This window comes from Rhinolophus ferrumequinum, chromosome 14 (assembly GCF_004115265.2).
Source record: "Rhinolophus ferrumequinum isolate MPI-CBG mRhiFer1 chromosome 14, mRhiFer1_v1.p, whole genome shotgun sequence".
NCBI classification, from domain to species: Eukaryota; Metazoa; Chordata; class Mammalia; order Chiroptera; family Rhinolophidae; genus Rhinolophus; species Rhinolophus ferrumequinum.
Window position 1 is genome coordinate 15091829 of NC_046297.1, and position 26617 is coordinate 15118445.

The 26617-nt window shown below is 41.1% G+C and overlaps 1 protein-coding gene across 1 annotated transcript in view; it reads left to right on the forward strand.

The window, feature by feature from the left end:
* The first annotated feature begins 17570 nt into the window (after positions 1-17570).
* LOC117034014 (cytochrome P450 7B1) overlaps positions 17571-26617 on the forward strand; it is a 131116-nt gene continuing 122069 nt past the window's right edge. The window contains exon 1 of the mRNA XM_033126615.1: positions 17571-17686. The gene's annotated coding sequence lies outside the window, so the exon portion shown is untranslated. The remainder of the gene's footprint in view (positions 17687-26617) is intronic.

The following is a 26617-nucleotide window of genomic DNA, read 5'->3' on the forward strand; positions in this document are numbered from 1 at the left end:
TATTGTTTTCCACTACTTAATTTAACAATAATGGGGGTGGGGACCTTCAGTAGTTAATTTCCTAGCCAAGAATGGAGTATACTTTTTACTAGAGAGATAAACTTTAGTACAGAAAATAGAATAAGTGCCATTGTCATGAAATTTCTGGGTAAAAGTTCTATAAATAGTACTTATGTTATTTGACAAAGATACAATCTTAATTTTTCATCTCTTCACTAATTGTGAGTCTTCTGTTGTATTTAGTCGCCTTGCCTAAGTTTTTTCTTTTTTTTTTTTGACAAAATTATCCTACCTGGCCTTGGTTTTTACAGGATGGGTCTATAATGGAATAATAGTCTTGCTAGACTGCGTCTTAGCAATGTCCCTCCTCGTTTTATGATTTATGTTTGAACCCTGCTGTATTGCAATTGATTTCTTAGGCAGTAGTTGCCTTACCTGGAGACAAACATAGATCTCAAAAATGTTCAAGCCAAAGCCTTATTCCAGGAACTTCTATATATTTTATTTGTTCTTGTGCTTTTCTCTTCGTTCACTGGAGAGCTACTATAGAGCAATAATTTTACTCCCAAATATAAGTTAATAAAATTGAGTAGGTAGGTAAAAATGTTCTTAATTACACTGCATTGGAAGATATATGCAAATTGCATTCCACTTTATAGGCAACTATAATATTTTTAAAGGGCTAGTCTTTTCTCTTTAGGAGCCAAAGTGACTGACTGAGGTTAGTTTCCTTAATCTGCTTTAGTGGGACTAAAATAACTCAATCACTCTTTGAAATTCTGTGTCTGTACTCTTAAAACAGTCATGTTTGAGAAGAAATTCTGGCCAAACAGAATCAAAAGCTGAACTCATGTCTGTTTTCGGACTTCAAAAATTATTACTGTCTTATAAAAAGGAACACATAACCAGAGTCTCAAACACTGTGTTTATATGATAGGGTAAGAGGGACTTTAACTATTTTAAGATGACTCAAATTGGTAGACTATTTCATGACCTATGTAACAAATTTAGAATAATACTAGGTTATTTAATCACTTAAAATTGATCATTTTTCATTTGTCAACCACTTTGAACAATGACAGTTTTATAACTGTATTTATGATATGCATACATTTCTTTTTAAATCCACCCCCCCCTTCTGTAGAACCCATGATTATTTATAAGAGGAAAAACAAGGAAGAAACATGCAGGGACATTGTTTCTGTCTGTCACATGGTGACTTTAGAAAAGGACGAGAATGTTGGCTGCATCCAAAGCATGCTTTCCCAGGGTCCTGGAAGCCTTGGTAAGGTCACGGAAAGAGGAATCCTTCACAGTGAGGGCTTTGCTTTTCCAACTGCTGTTTCCAAGTTTCCATTGGAATGCTACACTTACAACCAGGTCAAGAAAATAACTCAGAATACTTATCCTTAGTGAAAAAAAGAAAATCTAGGAGCATGATATTTATGAAAAAAGCAATAATGGAAATCCCACAGAGAATGGCATGATAACATTTCTCACTAACTTTCTCTGAGCCTCGGTGTTCTCGTAAATAAGGAAGTCAGATTAGATAATCACTTGGGAAATGATCTGATTCTACAAGGACATTGCCATTCTCAAATCACCCCTGTCCCCAAACTAGGTATATTTCAGCTTTACAGAATGCACCTGTTCTCATACACAGCATGTCTTCTTCTGATTCCATTGTAGTACAGTTCTTTCTGTCCTTTTAGACCAGCATAAAAGCTCCATCTCTCTGGAGTTTTTCCAGCTCTTTCTCAGGCAGAGTTCATCATCTTCTCACCTAGCCTCCCGGAGCACCTCAGAATTCACATCACAATGAATTATAATTATTAGTCAATATAAATGGCCTTGGCTAGTGTGTCAGCAACTAGTATGAGAATCAGAGTGTGTTTTTTATTCATCTCAATGTCCTCAGCACCTAGATAAAAAGTATCTGGTGTACTAGGTAGTCAATAAGTAATGCATTAATAATTTTAAAAAGAACTGCCCTTAAATAGAGTCAGTGCTCATCATAATGTGGAAAATAAAGCCTGTGGACAATTTTTCTATAGTCATTATCGGTTCCCAAAATGCTGAGAAACCTGTCATACACAGCTGACTATAGGGAATATGAATCCTGGCTCAACATGAGTCAGAGCTAAGCCACTGACTGGAAATTCCTCTTAGATCACTTGTAAACTACAAGAGTACTTTCAGGGCCTGACTTAAGAGGATCACGAGATCCTGAATCCCAGAGTTCAGGGCAATGAGAAACATCTCATTCTTGAAGACCGAGAACAACACTGTTTCTGAGAATTAGAGAAAAAGAGTTCTTTGAATGGGGTTGGATAAGGACATTTGGAAATCTAAGCATGTCCCCAGAACTCAAATCAGAGGCAAGAAGGCCATTTCGAAACAGAAATTGGATGAGACCCTTGGCCCAAAAACAAAATAGAAGAGCACAGTGAGATATTTGACCGTCCATATTGATATTTGTTCAGAATACTTCAGGTGACAATAGGGCAGAATGGTTGAATACTTCAGGTGACAATAGGGCAGAATGGTTGAATACTTCAGGTGACAATAGGGCAGAATGGTTAAGGGCTAGGGCTTTAAAACCAGAGAGATGGGAAGGAGTTTGAATACTAGCTCTGCTACGTATTTGAGGTAAGACTCTCCACAATTTATTTCACCTCTGAGGATAGAAGTAGTTTTGGAGGCAGAAGGATGAATTTGGAAAGGTTTCATTGCTCAGACCCTTGAAGGAAAGCAGGTATGCATTATTCAGTAAATACGTTATTAAACTCCTACAATGTGGAAAACCTGGAGGGGTGAAGAAAGCAGAATAAGATACCATTTCTGCCTGCAAGGAGTTTATAGCTGAGTTAGGCCTCAGCTTTAAGTACATCCCAATCTTCAACTGTTCACACTTCCCTGTTCTATTAATTCAAGACTGCTTAACACCTGTACTTGTCAGTGTTTATATACTGAGTTTCTTTCACATTGAACAAGAGGTCAAGTAAGAAGATCCCTTAAGGCTGGATCTTGCAGCAGGAGGAGAAGTTGAGGCTACTAATGTCAACTGTTACTGTTAATGTAAATTACCCAGCAATCACCAAGGCAAAAGAAATGGACCTTCCATCCCAATCCCTGTCTCTCAGATCGATTAGTCTTCCCTTCACATGTTCTTTTCAGTTCAATTCACCAAATATGTGTTGGTTGCCTACTTATATTCGTGCTTCTTTGCTGCTGGGTATACAGAGATGATAGTCAGTGTCTGTCCTCATGGGCCCAAAATCTATAGAGATACATAAATAATCCTGCATTCCGTTACACAATATCATAGGTAGTCAAGATAGAGATAAGCCATAGAAAAACAAGTGTTGATGGTAGGGCTAGATTCGAGAAATTCTTAGGAGTAGGAACTACTGGACTTGATGTTAGGTTGCATGTAGATGGAAGAAAGGATGGGTGTAAGGACGATTCTTAGGCTTCTAGTGTGAGTGACTGCAGCTGGGTCGTTCGACAAGATAAAAACTGTTTAGGAGGATTCGGTTTGGGGTAAGAAGATGAGGCCACTTTGTTGGACATGATGAACATGCAGTGTCTTTGTGATGCCCTGTTGTAGTATTGTCTTTGGCAATTGTAGACAGGGATATTATGGTTTTTCTTCAATTTAACTTCATAATTTTTATCACGAGAAGGGCCAGAGTGATGGGTAGGTTAGTAGAAATAAATTGAGGTAGCTTTTAGCTCGGGACAATTCTCCCAGATATCACATCTTCCCCAACATCCCATTTTACATACAAATGCCATCTGCCGTCCTTTCACAAGATGTGTCTTCTGGGCCAAAGTAATTGGATTAAGGGTAGGCATGTGACCCAAAGCTCTTCCACTTGAATTTTTTCAAACTGCAGCTGATATGGAAGACCCCTTTCATTGATGATCCTGGCATTGTAAGGATGTGAGCCTGGAAATGACTAGCAGCCATAGGCCCCGTCTTGAATGAAGGAGGTGTACATTAGGAGAAAGTTTAACAGAGAAAAACAGAGAGCACAGCTGAAGATCTGCCTTATTCATTCATTTAACAAATATTTCTTGAGTGTCAAGTATGTGCCAGACATTGTTTTAGATGCTTGGAAAATGCCAGTGAACAAAACAGACAAAAGTAATCTGTAATTCAGGAGCTCACATTGGGGACGCACATTAAATAACAAAATAAATAAGTAAATTATCATGTTAGGAGTGAGTGCGGCAGAAAAAAATACAGCAGAATAAGAGGGATCTGGAAGTGGAACTGATTGTAATTTTATATAGGTTAACTCTCATTGAGGAGGTAATATTTGAACAAAGAATTGAAGGAAGTGGGGAAGAGGAAACTGGAATTTCAGTGGAAAGAATATTCCCAGTCAGAAGGAACAACCAGTGCAAGGTCAGTAAGGTGGGAGCATGCCTAATGCCTCTGGGGAACAGTAAGCAGGCCAGTGTTGTGGGAGTGAAGTGAGTGATGCATAACATTGTTGAAAATCAGGTCAGAGAATTAACAAGTAGCCAGATTGTGAAGGGCTTTGAAGACCATTGTAAGGCTTTGGCTTTTATTCCTAGGAAATGGGGAGCCATTGGAGAGTTGGGAATAGCAGAGTCAGGTCATCTGATTCCCGTTTTTAAATGACCACTCTGGCTGCAGGGTAGTGGGCAGCCTGGAAGCCAGATACCGGTAGGAGATTAAGAAGTGATAGTGACTTGGGTCAGACAGGTTGTGGTGAGAAATAGTCAGAATGTGAATATGTTTTCAAGGAAGAGCTTTCTTCCTGAAAGAAGGAAGTTAATAAGACTCTAAGATACGTGGCCTGAGCAGCTGGAGGATGGAATTGCTAGGGGCTGATGGGGCGAACTGTGGATGAGGCGTATTTGGGAGGGAAGATCAAAGGCTCAGTTTTAGATGTGTTAAATTTGAGATTTCTAATTAGACAGCTAAATGAGCATGTCCTATGGGCGGTCAGATATTTAAGTCTCAAGGTCAGGAGAGAGGTCTGGATTGGAGCTATACGTTTTTTTGGTCATTGGCATATAGATAGAAAATTAAGGCAATGAGAATAGATGAGATTAAGGGGATCGTGTAGACATGAAAGAGAGCAGAGGACAAAAACCGAGCCTTGGGCACTCCACATTCAGCACACAGGCGAAAGAGGACTGAAAAGGGACAATCAGCGAGGTAGAGGGAAACCTTGAGAGTCTGGTGTCCAAGTGAAGAAAGCGTGTCAAGGAAGAGAGACTGTGTGTTAAATGCTGCTGACCGGTCACATAAGATGAGGAACAAGAAGTGACTCTCGAGTGTAGCAAGGTGGAGAGCATTGTTGATCGCAACAAAAGTTTTTGAAATACTGTTTAGAGGAGGCTTAATGGAAAATGGGAGGAGTGAGATTGGAGACAGTGACTTTAGATAAATGTTTCCCAAAGTTTTCTTGGAGAGGGCATCAGATATAGGGCAGTATCCGGTAGGGGCATGTTTGAGTGCAAACGGGCGACATCCTACAGAAAAAGAAAATGATGATATAAACGAGAGGTGGGAATTTCCAGAAAGAATTTCTTGTGCTAATGAGAGAGATGGGTGTATGAGTCTAGGTTCTCCAGAGAAACACAGCCAATAGGGGGTGTGTGTGTGTGTGTGTGTGTGTGTGTGTGTGTGTGTGTGTGTGTGTTAGGTTGGTACAAAAGTAATTGCGGTTTAAAAGGTTAAAACTAATTGCAAAAGGGCAATTACTTTTGCACCAACCTAATATTTGTTATAAGGAACTGGCTCACGTGATTCTGGAGGCTGGCAAATTCAAAATTTGCAGAGTGGGCCATCAGGCTGAAGACCCAGGAAAAAGACAACGTTGATATTTAGGTCCAAGGGCCATGTGCTACAGAATTCTTTCCTGCTCAGAGGCAGTCAGTACTTGTATTCTATTCAGGCCTTTAGCTGATTGGATAAGCCCTACCAGCGTTATGGAGAGCAGTCTACCAATTTAAATGTTAATCTCAAACAAAACCCCTCACAGCAACATGCAGAATAATGTTTCTCACATATCTGGGCACCATGGCCCAACCAAACTGAAACACAAAATGAACCGTCACAGGCGGGATCTCACGTGCAAGAGGAGGGTTGGCTTAGACCAGGGCATGGATTCTTCCTTCATAGAACAAGGTAGGAAGGCAGAGCCTGGGTGTGTAATGCTGGTTGGTGAGTGGTTCTGGTGCTGAGAGTCTGCAAAAGTTCCTTTCTCTCACAGGAACTGAAGTAATCTGAAGAGGAAGTAGGAAGCAAGAGGGAATGTGGGGGGTGAGGAATCAGGAGTTTGAGCCACAATGGGAAGGAAAAGTTGAATTAGTTGTCCAGAAACATGGGCAAGTGAATGGCGTAGGGAAATGTGGCATGATTACTGACAGAATTAAGGCTCGCTGGAGGATTTGGGTCATTAATTTAAAGTGAGACCTGTTAGCAGGATTGTGTGCTTTTGTCCGGCCATGTTTCCTGCACAGGCTAAGCGTGGAGAAGGCAGAGTGCCATACTAATGGAGGTACGGTTTTGCCCATGAGCTCCGCGTAGCGTGAGAGGGAAGATAGTTGAAGGAATAAGCTGTGGAGTGAGTATGATGATTGACTGTGGAATCCAAGCTGGAAAACAGGCAACAGAGGACATCAAGTGGGAGAGGGCCTCGGAAAGGTAGAGGGATACAAATGGGGATATTCTGAGGGCATCAAGCCCCTGGTTCCTGTCACTCCTGGGGCCAGCTTCACTTCTGACTTTAGATATGTGAGCAAATTCCGCCTTAAGCCTCAGTACCTTGGGGTTCTGTCACTTGAAGTTGAAAAAGACCTGCCAATTTGGGCAGAAACTATAAAGAAAAAAAGGGAATGACTTAACTGACAAAACTTCTACTCTCCCAATAAGTGATTCTTAACTCTCACACAGTTTCAGAATTTTCAGAATGAAAACATATAAAATTTTTAAAAATGATGCTCAGATCCCACCCCTGAGATTCTGATTCAGTTGGTGAGGATTGAGGAAGTTGTTTTCAAAACTCCCCAATGTTCAGCCTGGGTTGAGAATGATAGTTCTAACTCCAACTGAGGTCTTTAGTGATAGCTTCAAATTATTTAGATGCTGCAAATTAATCTTGGAATTAAATGATCAGTTGCTTTTTGGATTATCTCTGCATGCCACTGGGAGATTGATGAGGGAAAGAAAGGTTCTCCCATTTTCCTGTGATAGCTTTCACAGATCTCGAGGCCAGCCACGTGTGAAGTCTGAGGCCCACAATGGACTGTGGGTGACTCTGCTGTGCCCGACACTGTGTGACCGGAGGTGTGGCTGCTGCTTTTTAGGATCTCACCTTGGGTTTTTCATTTGTGTTATTGTTTGTGTAGCGTTTATTGTGAGGAGTATATTGGCTTTAGATTTATGGTTCAGTAGTTTTTATTCTTTGCAGTAGCTGAACACTTTATTGCAAATTAAGGCTCCTTAAATAATTGGTTTGGAAAGTATGTCCCTTTTAATAGGCATTTATAACAGAGCAGTAGAGTTTACTAGAAAGAGCTTTGGTCTGTGTGTCAACAGAGCTGTGCTGGTGTTCTGTTCCCACCCTATCCCAGCTCAGAAATTCAGGGCAAGTTCCTCACCTTCTTTATGCCTTAGGGTCCCCATTTGGAAAACGAGGAGGACATAAACTATTTTGTCCATCTCACACTACAGGGAGCTCATGGGCAAAACTATATGCTGTTAATATGATGTTCTGCCTTCTCCACACTTAGCCTGTTCAGTGAACGGAACTTGAAGATGTTTCAGCCCCCAAACTCTGCCTTCAGCCATAGTTTTCTTTCCCCAAAATTATTTTTGAGATGTAGAAGTGGATTTTGTCTTTTGGTTTGGTTTTATGATGCACTGTTGGTCTCACCTATGGTTTATGTGTTTGCCCTTTGTTATTGGAATATGGCATGGTGCCAGGTGGAAAACATGAATGGGCTTGATGCCAGTCTGCTTTCCAGTATGGCATTTAGGAATCCATTGCAGGGAAAAGTAAAGATGTCTATTCATAGAATATTAAACGATAAAGATGAAGTAAAGAAGAATGGTAAGAACACTGATTTTTGCTGGGACTTTGAAAAGGAGGGAGAGAGCAAGTTTCTGTGTTCTTCTGGGAAGACTCCAGGAAAGAGGTGATAATTGACCCAGTGTTTGCAGGATGAGTGGGGTCTCAATCTTCAGGAGAGAAGAGGACTTTGTCTTGTGTGCTTGGCTGGATTGGTGGAATGAAGGTGGGCACATGGACCAAGACATGGAGTGGGGAAAGCGGGGATTATATTTGGAGGATGGAGGGAGCAAATGCTTTGGATGAGCAGAAGAAAAGATGGGAAATACAGAAAATGTGGATGCTGAACCACATACCAGCTGTTGACACTGTTGTAACATGTAATAGGAAAGTAATTCTCACATTCGAGTATTAATATTTAATTAATTTTATAGAAAGTTGAACAATTAAAATGTAACGGGGAATGGGAACTTAGATGGTGGTAAAAAAGAACTTTAGAAAATTGGAATACAAAATGGGGTTTATACATCCCTTAGAGGACATGTAGAAGATAGTGTGAAGGTACTTTCTGGGCTCTCAGTTTTCATATACTGTGTAAACTTTTGAACTAACATTGATATGCCTAAGAAAATGCTTAGATGCCAAGGAGTCTATCCTACCTCTTCTTTTACAATTTTTCAGCTCTTAACCATTGAATCTTACCATTGTCTCAAGTCATAAAAATCTCTTTGGGGGGGCTAGAAATGGTAAAGATTCAAAATGTTTGTTTGTCAAGACTAATTTAATCAAGGTACTGCACCACTCCCTCCCATGCATTTCATTAAGGGATAAGATTCTAATAAATTTTGTTTTTTAAGTTTAATAATAAAATATCAAAATGTGTAATGCATTTAATTTTTGTTCAAGTTTCTGCTAATGATTATAATAATTTAATGACAATTTAACCCAGAAGAGAACATTTTTAACAGAGCATGATGGTCATGAGCATTACAACAATATTTTCAATGTTATGCACATCATGGGGTCACCTATAAAAACTGGTGTGTAGCTAATAATCCTGTACTGCCGATGTCCTATAGTTAGCAGTCTGTTTTGGAAAGTCAACCAGGAATTAAAACCACTCAAAGGTAGTGGTTCTTTTATTGAGGGATTGTTTTTATTTGGTGTGGCCTTTTTTTCTGTGTTTTTTGTTTGTTTGTTTGTTTGTTTTTTTAGTTTCAGATGTACAAAGCAATGTAATAGACATTTAAACCCCTCCTAAAGTGGTAGCCCACCCCCAAGCTACTACCCATCTGACATCTTATACAGCTGTTACAATACAACTGACTATCTTCCCTATGTTGTACTCCACATCCCGTGACTATACATTGGACACAGTCTGTGAAGTGATCCCCCTGATAAGTCCAGTGCCCATCTGGCACCTTACATGATCTTTACAACATTGTTGATTATATTCCCCATACTGTATTAACTACCAATTTGTATTGCTTAATACCTTCACCTTTTTCACCCTGACCCCAGCCCCATTTCCACCTATCACCCTGATAGATCTAGTACCTATCTGGCACCATACCTAGTTATTACAATATTATTGACTATATTCCTTAGGCTATACCCTACATCCCCATGACTACTGTGTAACAACCAATTTGTGCTTCTTAATCCCTTCCCCTTTCACCCATCCTTAACCCCCCTCCCATCTTAAAGAAGTCCCTCTAAGATGCCTTGTAATACAGGTTTGGTGGTGATGAACTTCAGCTTTTTCTTGTCTGGGAAGCTCTTTATCTGTCCTTCAATTCTAAATGACAGCTTTGCTGAGTAGAGTAATCTTAGTTGTATGTGTGGCTTTTCATCACTTGGAATATTTCCAGCCACTCCCTTCTTGCCTGCAAAGTTTCTGTTGAGAAATCAGCTGCCAGTTTTATGGATGTTCCCTTGTATAGGTAACGAACTGTTTTCTCTTGCTGCTTTTAAGAGTCTCTCTTTGTATTTAACCTTTGGGATTTTAATTATGGTGTGTCTTGGTGTTGGCCACTTTGGGGTTTATCTTGTTTGGGACTCGCTGTGCTTCCTGGGCTTGCATGTCTGTTTCCTTCACCAGGTTAGGGAAGTTTTCCGTCATTATTTCTTCAAATGGGTTTTCAATTCCTTGCTCTCTCTGTTCTCCTTCTGGTACCCCTATAATGCGAATGTTGGTACATTTGATGTTGTCCCAGAGGCCCCTTAAACTCACCTCAAGTTTTTGGATTCTTTTTTCTTTATGCTGTTCTGCTTGGGTGTTTTCTGCTACCTTATCTTCTACTTCGCTGGTTGGATCCTCTGCTTCATCTAATCTACTGTTGATTCCCTGTAATATATTCTTCATTTCTGTTATTGTATCCTTTATTTGTGACTGGTTCTTTTTCATGGTTTCCATCTCCATCTTTATGCTTTGTATCTCTCTGTTGAAGTTCTCCCTGAGATCATTGAGCATCATTGAGCATTCTTATAACCAGTGTTTAGAACTCTGTGTTTGATAGATTGTTTATCTCCATTTTGCTTAGTTCTTTTTCTGGAGCTTTGTTCTGTTATTTGGGACATGTTTCTTTGTTTTCCCCTTTTGGCTGCCTCCCTGTGTGTGTGTGTGTTTTTTCTCCTTCCCCTATGTATTAGGTAGGGCTGCTATGTCTTCTGGTCTTAGTAGAGTGGCCTTATGTAGTAGGTGCACTGTGGAGTTCAGTGGTACAGTCTTTCAGGTCACTTGAGACATGTACTCCAGATGTGTCCCTTGTGTGGGTTGTATCTGCCTTCCTCTTGTAGTTGAGCCTTGGTTGATAATTGCATATCAATGGGAGGGACTGACCCTTGGGCTCACTGGTTGTAAGGACTGGCCTTGACTACAGTGTGAGGGTTGTTGTTCAGGGGCTGAGCCTACAGAGCCGGATCTGCCTCAGCAGGACTCTGGTGCCCGCCCAATCCACCCCTTGGGTATGTCATACTTTGAGGGGGCTGGGTGATGCTCCAGCTCATTTTAAAGCTGGCTACTGGGGACACCAGCCCCAGGACCACCTTGGCGGGGATCCGCTATAGGTCAAATTCAGCCACAGCCCATGCCCCACCTGGGGCCACCCGGCAGGAGCCAGAAAAAAAATCTGCAGATGGCTGCCACCCGTGCTGTGCTTACTAGCACCTTTGAGAGGCCAAGCTATGAACCAAGGCCAGCTGCTGCTAATGCCAACTTAGGGCTGCTCAGCCAGAGGTACAGGACACGCTCAAGCCAGATGCTGCTTGTCTGGGTTCCACGAACCTTTGAGAAACCCTAGGAAAGTCTACAGCTTGAGCCAAGGCAGGCGGTCTGCACAAAAAAGCCACTGGAAGCAGCCTGGGTGTGCCCCCAAATTGGGCAGGATCGGGTCTTGAATCACCGGGGCATGGCGAGCAAACGATGGAGACTCAGATATGGTGGCCGCCTGCATCTGCACGTGGGGAAGAGGGAAGGCTCAACAAAGAAGCAATGGCCTCTGCCAGCTCCCCTGTCAAGGACAAAGCTGCCTCTCCAGTCCCCGTCCCAAGCCAAATACCTCAGTTTCCCACCATGTGTCCCTGCCATCTTTCTAGCTGCTGCCCCAGCGCTGGAGCTCAGAGCGAGTGATGCTGTTGGTGGGTACATCCACGTGCAATCCCTTTAACAGGAGCAACCACACTGTCTCCCTCAGTCACAATCTCTGCTGGTTTTCACAACCAAAAATTATGGGGACTTCTTTCCCGGCACTGGAACCCTGGGTTGGGGTCGGGCTGGGACCTCTCGGTCTTCTGGAGGATGGGGGGGACCCCCCCCCACAGCTGAAATAACCCTCCCAATCTTTAATGGTCACAGGCGGGTGTGGGACCAGCCCGATATGCATCTCTGCCCTTCCTTCCGGTCTGGAGATGGCTTCTTTGGCGCATAGTTGCAAGGCCTCAGTTCAGCTTGATTTTAGACGATTCTCAATAATGGTTCTTTTATAGAGTAGTTGTAATTTTGATGTGGTTGTGAGAGAAGGTAAACACAGCATTTACCTACTGCGTCATCTTGGTTGTCTGGTTTGGCCTTTCAAATGGTCAAGTCAGGCGTTTGGTTATGCCTAAGGCAAACAAACCTTTGAAGTTAAACACAGCCACCTACCAGCTATCTACTCTTAGATAATTACTTAACTTCTCTGGGCCTCAGTTTTCTCCTAAGTAAATTGGGGATAATAAGACATACTGCGTAGTTTTGACTCGAAGAGTAATGAGATAGTGATGTTAAATACTTAGTACAGTTTCATGTACACAGAAGACTCAGTCAATGGTCTCTTTCTTGCTCTCATTATATATAAATAACAACTCAAGCTGACTGTAGATCAATCATTAAATTTAATGTGACTTTAAAAAGTAGCCTCACTTGGAAAATTATCACAGAAAAATATGAGTAAATTTGTTAAAAAATAAATGAAATATTAGAAATGCACCAGAAGAGCAAATTACAAAATAATTGCTCCTCAAAAGATAATGCCTCATAGTTCACCTCCTGTAGTTTAGATTTTTGTATATTGTTTATATCCCTCTATCTAAATATCTGCCTGCCTACCTATTTATTAATGTAAGAAATACCTGAAAAACATTTGTTATTCACTAATAATTATACCCATGAGTAATAAGTTCGGGAGGGAAGATGTTTTGGAGGAAAGAATACTACGGAGTCTTTTGGTTAATTTTGGTTCGTAAGAGTAATGCACACAACAGTTATCAGAAAGCTGATTGGAGGGATTTGAACTTTTATGTGAATAATGGCCACCAAAAATGGTAACCTCTCAAAAAGGATATGAACTTTTAAAATATATGCTTTTACTACTGTGCAGATTTGTGCTACAAGTATAATATAACATATAGTTGCTTACCTTGATCATTGCATCATTTAGCCAAAGTTTCAAATGCCTCATGAAAACTTTAGTGAAGTAACCTATTTTCTTACCTATTTGTATGATCTTCTCAAACCAGTTCCACCCAAGTATTGATAATTAATTATCTTAATTTCCTTACATGTAAATTATTAGCAATGTTATAGAAATTCTACAATATTTTTGGTTAGCTGTTTGGTTAATATAAGTAAAATTGACCATCAAACCTATAACTGAAGAGGAGTCAGAAAAGAAAGTCAATGTGATCGCTCATGAATAGGTGGGTTTATTCTCATGTTCTATCAAAAATAATTTTAATATATCCCAGGAACCCTTTTCAGATTCATGATGTACCTTGACAAATAATTCTCTTAGATAAGATAAAATTGCAACTTTAATTTTTTTTTCTGCAAAAGGCTTAATTTGTTTCAATTAGTCCATGGCACAACATTTATATTCTTATTGATACACTCAAAAAATCTACTATAGTAGATTTTGAGCTGTAAATAGGAGAACTACTGTATCGTGTGACTCTCCATAAGCTGAATGTGTGTGTTCGGTGCTATGATTTATAACAGTTTTTGCAAACTAAAGAAATTTTCACATTTGAAAATGTGGAAAGCAGTTCAGACTCTCAACTTTGGAAAGCCTGTCTTTCTCATTTCCTGCTTCCCTCATAAGCCCACCATTTCTCCTCACCATGGAATATGCATAGGAGTGAACGGTGAGAAGGCAGTACTGTACACAGTTCACACAAGGTCTTGTTAAGAAGATGGGACTACATCTTCAACCATATGGAATGCTGAAATTTTTGGGAACAAACCAAAATGGTAATCCGAAGTCTTATTTAGGAAACAAAACTTGTGTGACTAGAAATAGACCAACTCCTAAATATATTCTGGTTTATGTGCATTCTGGTATAAGCCACATGTCACTAAGTAGAGTTTTAGGTGGTCAGCAGAGGGCAGCCATATTTTCTCCCTAATGAATGTGTCCACCAGTCCGGGAATTGATTTACTCTTTTCTAGTTGATACTTTCAAGGTTTTTCTACCTTAGTGACAAATCTATACTTATATATACGTATTTTTAATATTGTCAATCTCTTGGAGGAAATGAGTGTCATTTTAAGAAATTTTTGATTATGAATTATGACTTCAGAAATCTCATTTCTACATTGAACTTTTTAAAACTATCATTTGAAATATTCTCTGAAATATTGTTCTTCTCTTGGGTTTAAACCACTCAAAATAAAATTGTCAGTTCTTGTCAGAATTTTTATGTTGTTTTGCTGAAAATAATCCATGTTACCCATGTTATGCAACTATGATAGAGTGGGTTCAAATCTCTAGACTTTCAAGCATCAGTAACTTTCTCACTAATTAGCTGCTGCATCTTAATGCAAATGACTTAACCACGCTGAGCTTCAGTGTCCTTCATAAACTAAAGATTTTTGTATTTCATGTACTGGGAGAATTATACCAGAGGCCTGAATTTCCATTTTCACAAGAATTTAACATCCTATACTCATACTGTGATCATTTTCCATATTTTTTCTTGTAAACCATTTACCTGTTAGCTTCTTTGTTTTCTAGTTTATATAATTTGTCGTGTGGTTATTCTTTGTTGCTGGCTGTTCCTTTTATTTTTTCTAGTATATTTCTTGTGCAGTTGATAGAGGGGAACCCACTAAGATGTATTTTTATAAAATAATGTAAGGAATATAGATATTTAGAGATGTAACTGATCATAAATAGCATCTAGCCTGTGCAAGAAAAATACAGAAAGTGATAGCAGGATTGGTCAGGGCCTTGATTGTGGTTTAGAGGGAAGATCTGTGAACTCAGAAATTAGCAGATCGACGAGCTCTCACATTTCATCCTGTCCACCCCCCAACGCCCAGCTGTGTCATCAGCAGTAATATTTCTACTCTGATGTATTCACTGGTTTGTGAAATTTAAGAAGCAATCTTTGATGCTGCTGAGATACAACAGTCCAGATTTCTGTAGCCAAGGGTCCAGTTCTCCCTCCATCATGGGGTTCAGAGCTGACCAGGCTGAGAAGGTCGCCTAAGAGTTACTTGTCCTCCCTCTCCTCCCTCTTCCCACACTGCAGCAGGACCCCGTTTGTACTTGGTGTACTTGTTGGTCAGCGTGTGTTTATCAGCAGACAGACCCTGCCTCGGGCTTGTCTTCCTCTAGACGGTGGTCAGACTGGCAGCTTAATGTGATAGAAAGAGCAGGGGCCTAAGGCTCTGCCTTTAATCGGGTAGGTGGCGTGGATCTCATAGTCTCACTGTTTTAAAATGTAGTTTTATTCTTTTTCAGGTATGGTGTGATGCCTGGTACGGTACCACGGTGGGGGCTGGGGACGGGGGGCACACAGGGAAGCACCAAGTTGGTCAGGAGGCAGAGGGAGAAGGGGAAGAGCCTTTATTGTGGCTTCCATAGGATGGAATGCCAAGGCAGGGCAAGCATATTTTGTTTTTTGTTTTTTGTTTTTGTTTTTATTAGTTTCATGTGTACAAAACAATGTAATAGTTAAACATTTATCATTTATATCCCTCACACAGTGATAACCCCCTTCTCCCCACCTACTACCCCTCTGAGCAAGCAGATTTTGGATTCACCAGTTTGAATGATTTGAGCAAGCTCTAGAGCATAGGAGCTGTCCCTAGCTGTCCGGTACCTGGCCCTGGTGTGATTAGGGCAAGGGGTGGTCCCCCAGATTATGGGAACCCAAGACAATGGAGGTGGCGGAGGTGTGGACTCTGAACTGATTGGTTTGCATATGAAAGGGATGCTTTTAAGTGAGTCATTTATTAGCTCTAGGAATTGACTAACCCTGGGTAATGCAGTTCCTCCAGTGTCAGCAAAGCCTCAAGATGTCCAAGTATCAAAAATATAGAATAAAAAGACATGCTTAATGAATGTCTTACTTGGCCTTAGAATTTTTTATTTGAAATAATATGAGTAATTATATTATTACTAATGTAGTGTTAGTAATAGTACTAGTACTACTGAAAACAGTAGTATGGTCTACTCATTATTTCATTTGATTCTCACTAGGATGAGGAATGAGATACGAATTATTATGTCCTCTTTACAGATGTAAAACATGAAGACAGAGGTTTATTTGCGAAGTTCATACAATGAGTAATTGTGTCCACACTTCACCTGCTTTTTACACTTCAAAAAGAAAGGAGAACAGATTTACATTTATTGAATAGTTACTATGTGTCAAATATCTTCTTAGGTGCTTTAGTATATTGTTGTTAAATATTAAACAAAAAGATTTAAATATTCTCAACAATGTAAAAAAATTATTACGCCCATTTTATAGATGAGAAAAACAAGGTTCAGAAAAGTTGTTTGAAGGCTATATACCCAATAAGTGGCAGAATTGTGATTTGAAGCAGCTGGGTCTGTTGGACCCAGGGTAGCAAATGAATTTTATCTCCAGCATCAGCTTCAATGAGCTGATAGAGACTATCTGAAGCAGTATGGAGAGTCTTCGGCTGCGTCTTGGCTCATTGGGAAAGAGTGGTCCTTTTAGTTGGTGACCTTTGTCACAGGAGTGAGGGGAGCGAGGCGGCACCCACCCATTTATTTCTCATCCTTGAAGTAAATTCTAGTTAATGTCCCTTTCAACTCCATAAACCTGTTATTCTAGGTAGCCACGGGGATAGGTAGTGTCTTAGCCAGCATTCCCCTGAAAGCAGAGCCTGAGACAGAGGCTCGTGTGCAGGTAGTTTGTTTGAGAATGTGACCCCCAGGGAGCAGGAGTGAAGGATGGGGAAGGAGGGAAAGCTACTACAACAGAGTGTTGTGGAGATGGATGCCACTTATACTCAGTCTGGTATGACCTCTTGAGAAGCTTCATGGAATATATTTGAGAACTCCCCGTGTAGGAGGATCACAGGGGCAAGAAACATTTATGCGTAGACTCCCAGGCCGTACTGGACTGGGGCATTGCCAGTTGGCACATGTGTGAGTGTTTGGGGGGGTGGGTGGTTTGAGGTGTCCTGCTGAGCAGCACAGATTGGTCAAGTGCTGTTAAGATGCATTGGAGTGAAACTGGTAAGAGCCTGCCCTGGACTTGGTCATCTCACTAGTGGCCGGTGTGAGCGGTGGGGCTACAGGGTCTTGAAGTGCCACCCAAGAGGGCACTGGCCCCTGTTGATCTCTGTAACTCCCATAGGCCTGGGGAGACTGCATGACCCTTGGAAAGGCTGTGTTTATGCTAGGAAAGTACTAATGGCACTTCATCTTAAGTACTTCCTGAACTTTTCCTCTCTGTTATTTTTCTGGCCGAGAGAAAGTTGGGATCATACATATCCATCTGTGAATAAGAGAGCAAGTATGTGGGGCACTGGTAATTCTGTCTTGTTGGGCATCTTTTATGCCCTAGACTCTAAACCCATAATCTCACTCAATCTAAACCACACTGTTGTGAAGGAGCTATTATTTCCCTGCCTTGCAGAGAAAACTGAATTGCCTAAGGCCACTCCTACACAGCAGTTGAGCTGAAATTCAAACAAGCCTCCAGCTGATTCGTCAGCTGGATCATTTCACTCTGTGGCTGTCTGACAGGAGAGAGCAGAAAGGCCTTGGCGCTGGTTTGACCAGGGCTTGAGCTTTCACCCTGGGACTCTACACAATGTAGTTGGTTTGGGGGTTCTGGCCCATTAGCGTCCTCTACGTGAGTCAACTGGAGACTGGCTGCTTTCCACGGTAAGTGCTGGAAATCCCCACTCTGTCTCTGAGCCCACGAATCTTTAAACCAAACTTGAAGCACAAACTGAAGTTGAAAGTCCCTAGAAACTTACCTTTTTTTCCCCCCAAGTAGTACCAGAAGGCCACATTTCCCCTAGTACTCAGAAAAATAACATTAGACGGCGTATCAAAAGGTTCAAAGAAAATTAGCATCAGCCTCTCACAGTGTCAGTTTTCTCTGATCTCTAAGGTCCTTTCCAAGCTAAATTTTATGAGGCTTAGGCTACAATACAGCTGATTACAAGAAACAGAGGGCAGGGGCATAGTTTCAACGTTTTTGTTTCCCTACTATTTAACACATAGTGAATCCTGACCCCGTGTTTGCCACACGCCAGCGGAATGCAAAGCTGACAGGCCCCCTTTCTGCATTTCGTTCCTCCACTCCTTGATAGCTCTCCATCCTATCCCAGCACCTGCTGTCTTAGCCAGCATTCCCCAGAAAGCAGAACCTGAGACGGAGGCTTGTGTGCAGGTAGTTTGTTTGAGAATGTGACCCTAGAGAGCAGGAGCAAAGGATGGGGAAGGAGGGAAAGCTACTACAACAGAACATTATGGAAGTGGCCACCCTTTGTACTCAATCTACTTCCCAAATCTGCTTCCCAAAAAGCCTTGTGCTTAAAACTGCTTGCACGTTTAGTTGTACCTTAGTGTGAAGGATCTCACTCTTCCCAGGTGTGGGGACAGAGCCAGGAGTACAGTTTCCAGGCTCTCGGCTTCGCATGGAAAGGTGCTGGCTCGGGTAGTAGATAGCCATCAGCTGTGGCTAGTTGGCCGTCAGCTGTAACCAGTGAGCCATTGGCCACTAATATAACTGCCGTGGCTAGGCTAGCAGCGGATGGTGGCTGAGCTAGCAAGCGTGGATTGCAGTTAGCACAGCAGATTGCAGTTAGCAAGAAGGGTTGGTTGGTTGGTTGGTTGGTTGGTTGGTTGGTTGGTTGGTTGGTTGGTTGGCAGAGAAGTGGACGGTGGATTACGCATGATGTGGCTCCTGCTTCCGTGTCTTTAACCCAGCGCCAGAGAGAATATAGTGGTAAGACTCCCCTATCTATGGCTCCATGGGTGTTCCTTTTTGGCCTCACCGTATCCCGCGTTCTTATGTGGGGAGCGGAGACCCCGCATGACACCCTGCATGACACCAGGTATATTTGCAAATTGAGATTTATACCTAATTGTGAAATTAAAGGAATTTCATCCATCAGCCAGCCTCGTTTTTGAAGGACAGAGCTCTTTCGAGGCTCTAAAATCATCCCATTGGACATAAAATCCAAAGTGCCTGTTTGACGCACATTATAGACCAGGAAACAGTGCTTCCCACTTCGAACAAGTGGGGATAAAATGAGGAAAAGGAGTGACGAGCTGGACATGAAGTGAGCACAGGCGCTGCTGGTCAGCCAGTCCTTTCTCTGGCTGCTCCTGCAGCCCCACCAGGTGTAAAGCACATAGTGTGGGCAAATGAGGTGAGTGGTTAGGGCAGGAGTCTGCAAACTATGTTCTGCAGGCCGAATCCAGCCCAAGCCCTGCGCCTCTTCTCATGTGGTATGTGAGCTAGGGCTGGGTTATACAGGTGAATGTTTGTAACTGATTTGATGATTGGAAACACTAACTTTGAACTTAAGTGAAATGTTGAAAGCTCCCCACAGAATTCCGTTCTTTTTATTAGTAGGCTTGTAGTGTTTTTTTTTTAAGTGTTTGATTATTATTATATTTCAAATTTCATCAGTGAGAAGTATGTGGAAATTTTGTCCTCTCTTGTTATATAGATACCTCCTAATATAATTGATTTTGTCTCTTGGACCACAAAGCTTAAAATATTTACTTTCCAGCTCCTTACAGAAAATATTTGCCAGCCCCTCATCAAGAGGAAAAGAAACCAGACAATAGGAAGATTATAGGGCTATGACAGAGGATGAAAGGGAGACGGAGGAAAAGTAATGCTACAAATAAAGTAGAAGAGGTAGAATGTTCTTTCTCTAATCATCATGTAAAGCACTTACATGGAATCTTTAAGGACTATCCAGCTTCTCCCTACCCCAGCAAAACATTCTCCTCTGTGTTAAAACACACGCACACACGCGTGCGCACGCACATGCATACACACACCTGCAGCTGGCCTTCTATGAAGGTAGTGCAACTCTGAGCCCCAGTCACAGCTCTGCCACGAATTCACAGTGTGATTTAGAGAGTTATTTCTCCTCTGGCCTCCCTACCATTGCCTAAAGTTGTAATCATTAAAACTGGTGGGTTTTCCCCCTTCTTAGTCTCCGTAAACCTTTATCTCTGGTTTCCACGAGGCTGCTCGCATAACCCTTCACTGACTCCTGTTTGGTTCCGAACTCCTCTACATGCATAGGCCTTGCCCAAGGTTTTGTCCTCAGCCCTCTGCCCTCCTTTCTTTACACTTTCCCTCCAAGTTCTCATTCCTTCTGCAGTGTGATCATGTCACTCCTTTTCATTGCCCTGACAAAGGTCCGACAACCGTCTGTGGCATGCGAGGCATCTATGTCTGTGTCTCTCTCCCTCCAGCCCTACAAGTTGAATGCTTCTCGCCGTGCCTCCTTCTTGTCATGCTTTTGTCTTGCCAAGCGCTTGCCCCCAATTCCAGGGCCTCTACTTACCTACTTTGTCTACTGAATGCTGTCTGCCCTCCTCTTGCCTTTGCTGGACTGACTTCTAGTCCTTCATATCCGGCCTGCCCCACTGCCCCTGCCATCTGCCTTGACCCCTGCCTGTTAAACAAATTATGGTAAGAATTTAAATGTTGTTTTAAATTTAATCTATCAGATTATCTGTCTGAACATTTCAAATTACTGTCAGGACCATCACAACAACAATGCAAAAACATTCCCAAACACTGAGACCTCGTGCAGATCTTAAAAAAAACGAAATGGATCAATGCGATGCATCAAGTTAGCACAAATATTCAAATACTAAAAATCCTTCAAGACTGACAAAAGAGACCCTGCACCTTTTGGACAGGCCTTTTATAACTTAATCAAATCATGGTGTCAGTCCCCTGCTTCAGACTGCAGGGCTTCCTGTTTTCCTCAGAAGAGAGAGCACGTCCTAGCTGGGGCCACAGGGCCCTGGCAGAAACCTCCTCCCACCCTCTGTCCCCCATGCACGGGGCACCAGCCACACTGGCCTCTTTGTTCCTCGGAAGTGCCAAACTGGTTCCCCTTTGCACCCTTGCACTTTTGGCTGGAGTTCAGCCCCCACATTTCCATGACACACGCAAGCTTGTCATCCAAAGGACAGCTCAGAAAGACCTTTCCTTACCAGCCTATCTAAAGCTGTTCTCTCACTCTTTCAAATGAATCCATTTCATTTCCTTTATAGATTTATCACAGTCTGAAGCTTTCCGTTCATGTGTTTGTGTACTTATTCTTGTCTGTTTACAATTACTAGAATGTACGTTTCAGGACAGTAGAAATCTTGTCTATTTTGCCATTGCAAGACCCCCTCAGTTGTCCTGTAACATATTCACTCCTCTAGGATGTCAGTCCAAAGGTCTGATCCATTCTCTGTAGGGGATGGGTTGCTTTCCCACAAAGTGAACATTAGTCTTTGGCGTGATAGGGTTACATGCTTGAGATTCAAAGAAATTATATGTAAAGATGCTTAATATAGAGAGGAAGGTTTCTTTGCAAAGCAGTGGGAGCCGATGCAATGCTAAATATTAGCATAGTGCTTCAGATTTCAACAAGGCAAAACAATTATTCTGTAGGCTCTCAGTAAGTTAAAAATCAACAACAGCCCTAGGTGGTGGACATTTGGCATTGTTTTTTGTTTTGAAAAATTACTATTTTTATTAGAAATTCCTGTCATTCTTCAAATCTGAATTCATCATCTTCATTTTTAAAAGTGTTATCCATTTAAAGAGAACCATTGGATTCTGGTGCATTCTAAACCAAAGTCTTCCTTTTAATCTTCCGTGGAAAATAACATTTCAAACACTGGAAGACCTTAGTAATTCATATTTGACCTTTACTTTTTGTACACTCTGTTAAATTTTCCAGATTATTAATCGTGTGTGTGTGTGTTATCTGTAGGTTCTCTCAAATTTTATCTCACCCCTTTAACATGTAACAGAGGTAGTATACGCATAGTAAATTTACCAAAGCTTTCATAATCCCTGAATAGAAAACCGAAATCAAGGTATTCAGTAAGAAGATATTGACGGGTACCACTCATTCAAGTGTAGAAATTTCTCAGATTTTACTTTCTTCATATATTGCAAGAAAAGTTATAATAAAAGTTATAGATACATATATCTATATCTGTGTGTGTGTGTGTGTGTGTGTGTGTGTGTGTGTGTGTGTGTATGGTCAAGGTTTCAGACAAATATATATATATATATATATATATATATATATACCCTTATAACTATAGAAAAAGACAATTTTGAAGTTTCCCTTCACATACTATAGTGTTCAATTTCACACAGAGAACATTAGAAAAAATAAATCTCTCCTTGAGTTCCATTCTGTATCTCTTACCACCTGCCTCAGTTCTACATAATATCCCATATGTCTTTCCTCATTACCAGCATATTTTAAAGTCATTAGAACTCTGTGGGTGGCAGAGATACATTGGAGAGCAGCTCATAATTAATAAAACCCCTTGAGGACATTTTAGAGTTTATCTTGATATATACATATACATACATATGTACACATATGCACACATACACACACATGCACACACATACACAATTTATTTTAACAGAATAAAATAAAGTGCCAGTTGGACATGGCACTTAATTATGAAAGTATATCCCAAAGTATGCAGCCCTGCTTGTAAGTAAACTTTGCATACATAGTTTTGACATAATCTCAGCTGGGTACCATTCATGATCGATCTAGAGCTCTGATTTGCTTACAGGAGCCGGAAACTCATACTTAAAGATTTCTTTTCTGGTATACATCATGGATCAGGTAGTGGCATCTGCTGGCAATGGGTGATATTGCTTTCTAATTCTATAGGCAGCCTAGCCTTTCATAACAGTACATCCCTCGAAAGGAGATCATGGTGGTATTATTCTTAGAACAAACATATACCTGAAAAGATACACAACAAAACAGAGTGGCGATGACAATTTCCATAGTGGCTGGTATGTGACACACGGAAGGACAAAAATGAACTTTTATTGTAAATTTACTCTGCCTAAGTGCTGGTGTGTCCTTTCACGTGCTATCAGAGCGGTTCAGACACTGGCCCAGTTTCACAGGCTGGGGAAGGCAGAATTCCAGTAAACTTGGATCCTGCGGTAAATAGTTTGGATGACCTAGTTTTTGAGGCAAAATAGAGAAGGCTATTTAGAAAAGGATTTCAATGGCAGTGAACCGTCTCACACTGCTGCCAGTTGTAGTGTATACTGCTTCCGGTTTTCTGAAGAACAGTTTTCCCATATGCGTGGAAAGCCCTAAAAATGTGCATGCCATTTCACTAAGCAATTCCAATTCTGGTCATTTATCTTCAGGAAAGAATTATAGAAGATAGAAGTGCTTGAAGACTTATATGGTTATTTATTGCATCTTTATGCACACTATATCTTATAGCATTTATTATATTCCATGAAAAATAATCTACATAACAACCAATAACAAAGGATTGTAAACATATAGTATATCCCCATAAAGGAATTATATTCACCCATTAAAATACATTGTGTAGGAACATTTATTGACATGAAAAAACGTTTATACCATATTATTAAGTAAAAAAGCTGGTTTTTGATGCTGTATGATGCCATTTTTCAAATAAAACTCTGTATATGTACATGTGAATTGTGTGGGCTTATAAGGAAGATATACCAAAATACGAACAGTGCTTATCTCTGAGAGATAGGTTACATTTATTGTCTTCTTTCCCTCATCTCTATTTTATAATTTTTCTTCATGGAACACACATCATTTAAAAATTTTAAAATAGTTTGTATCTTAAGGAAAGAGTTAAGAATATGGGAACCAGAAGTAATTTAGGGAGCCCAGAATAGAGAAAGACCCAGCGGGGATAGAACTCGAAAGGGACAAGTCCCTCCAGTGGGAAGTTAATGAGAAGTGACGTTAAGCAACAAGTGCATCCAGCGCTGGCAGGTCATAAAAGGAGGGGCAAGAGGCCTCTGTACAGGTGCACAGGTAGCATCAGAGATGTTTAAAATGGTGATCATGGTGCTGGAGAGAAACTAGGCACCATGATATAGAAATAATTTTTGTCCCAGAGAAATTGGAGGATCCGGAAGAGAGCCATAGACAGGAAGTAGAGTTGGCTCTGAGAAGTAGGTATAAACCCAGGGCAGAGGTTTAACTCAGTGTTAAGGTATTCAGCAACTGTCCCACTTGGATAATGCTCCAGGCAAGCTTTGTTCCCCCTCCTGCCACCATACTAAAGATTTAGAGAATCATTTGTCTACATGGAGATGAAGTGTAATATCTAATGTACTAAATGTCGCTTCAGGTTACTAATGTATATTCCTATAAAGGAATTGGGAACGAATTGGGAAGCATACAGGTAAAACCAGACCCACAGATGGAACCAATATCTATTTTTTCCAGTCAATTTTTTGCATAGGAAGCAAAGGTAATGACTAAATTCATTCCTTTGACTTCAAAATGCCCCTGTATTGGGATCATTTGCAACATCTAGATGTTTTAAACCCTGTGAAAACTTTTGATGGCAAAGTTTTGGAGAGAAAAAGAATATTGGGCTCGGGTCAATAAACCCCGGTCCTGTTGCGCTGCCATGACCGACTGAGAAAGTTACTTCAACTTTTTAGATCTCAGTTCCTTCATCTGTAAAGTGAGATGAAATGAGATAAAGATGGAGGGTTCTTTCAGCCTTGAAACTCCAGGACTCTCTGGACCTGAAACTTCACTCTTATTTTCATACCCATATCATCTCTCATGTGTATTCATCCCCAACCCCCAAATATAAGAGCCACAAAAGGGAAAATCGATCACAGAACGTCAGACTGAGGGAAGAGCTAGCTCTTTTCTCTTTTTCTGGAGTATTCTTACAATCTGACTGTACGGCTACAGGAGCATTTTATTTTAACATTTGTTTATTCATTTACTCATTCATTCAAGAACCGTTGAACTTCCCTGTTTGGTCCCGGATATTGTGCTAAGTCTTAGGTAAACAAAATTTTGAAAGATACCTTTCCTGCTGTCAAGAAACTTGCTATGTAGGGGAGGATTTTCAATTCTCCTACTATTTATTCCCCTAGAGATTCTGAACTTCCTCCCTCTTCTCTGAGTCTTTCCACACACATTACTTCTAATAAGAAATATTATGATGGAAGTTGATTGAATATATGGATAGTATGGAGGTAGAAAAATACTGAAAACCACTGGCCTGGTGCAGGAGACAGGCTCATACACAGGCCATTACAAATTGCTATTGTACAATCTATAGCAGGGTGATATTCTTTGGGCCATAGAAACATAGCCACGTGAGCATACCTGACCCCATGTTTCCAACCCCATGTTTTCAGGAGTTTCTTACATATCCAGCTCAGGGCTCAAGCAACAAGTATTATAGATCCATTTGCTCTAAAGTCTATCTAATTTTGTTCTGTTCCCACTGCCTCTTCCTCAATCCAGTTTTTCATCATCGTTTACCTGGATTATTATAGCACTTCTTAACTCATCTGCTTGCCCCCTTTGAGTCCATTTTCCACATTATAGACAGAGTAATCTTCCTAAAACACAAATTTGATGATGCCTCTCTTGCTAGAGTACATTTGAAGTCTAAACCCTCAGTGCAAGTTAGGTTAACCTTCTCTGTGCGTTCATCTCTGCGCATCATTCACTGTTGTAATTGCCTGCGTAGTTATCGTTCTCCTAGACTATGCAGAGAGCTCTCTGAAGACTACTTTATTCATCAATAAATGAATGAGCCTAGCACTATACCTGGCACAGAGTAAGTGCTTCACAATATTTTTTAGATGAATGTAGGATGGCAGTGTGGAGGCTATATTTAACTGAAGTCATAGGCATAGATAAAATTTGGATATAGGAGGTGCCCAGTGAGGATTTTGTTGAATGAATAGATGGATAATAGACAGATATAGATCATAGAACCCTGAAGAATACTGACATTTCACTGGGTGGTAGAGGAAGGTAAATCACTCTGTGAGAGTGACTGAAAAGAGAGGAAAGCCGGGAGAGGATGTGAGAGGGTTACCATAAAGCAGAGAATCTCCATAAATGCTTCTTTGTATCCCCAGGGCCCAGCACAGGGGCAGATGAATGAATGGGTTAAATGAATGGTGTTTAGCAGATTCAGATTTTGTAGCAAAGTTAAGTACCGGAGCAACTGAGCAGTGTTCATTGGATTTGGCAATTAGGGGATCCTTGGAATCAACTGGATAATTGTTAAAGTTTTAGTGGAGCATTTGGTGCAGAAGCCCAGGATGGAATAGGAGGTGAGGAAGGAGAGGTGGCAAATATAGACCACTCTTAGAAGGAAAGGGAAGGAGACATATTGGGCAATAACTGAAGTGTGACTCTAGAGGAAAGGGGAGTTTCTGTTAGTCTGTATTTAAAGGTGAGAGATATATGATGATACATACACACCGAGCGGGAGAAGCTCCACCTCCCATCTCTCTGCTCACCTGGAGCCATAGCCCCTTGGCAGATGCATTGGTCTGTCCTGGGTACAGGCTACTGAATGGATGGATGAATTGTGAGTTCCGGGAGCGCATCAAGGAGTCGAGAGCAGAGGTGAAAACTACCTCAACACTGGTCTTGCTTGCAAGACCTGAGGTACATCTTGTAGTCCCCAGAAGAGGAGTTTTGGTGAGAAGGCAAGCAGAGGTCCTGAAGTTGTAGAGGTGCTTCTTCTAAAGCGAAGGGCAGAGGGTCACTGCCCAGGCTGTGACCTTAATTT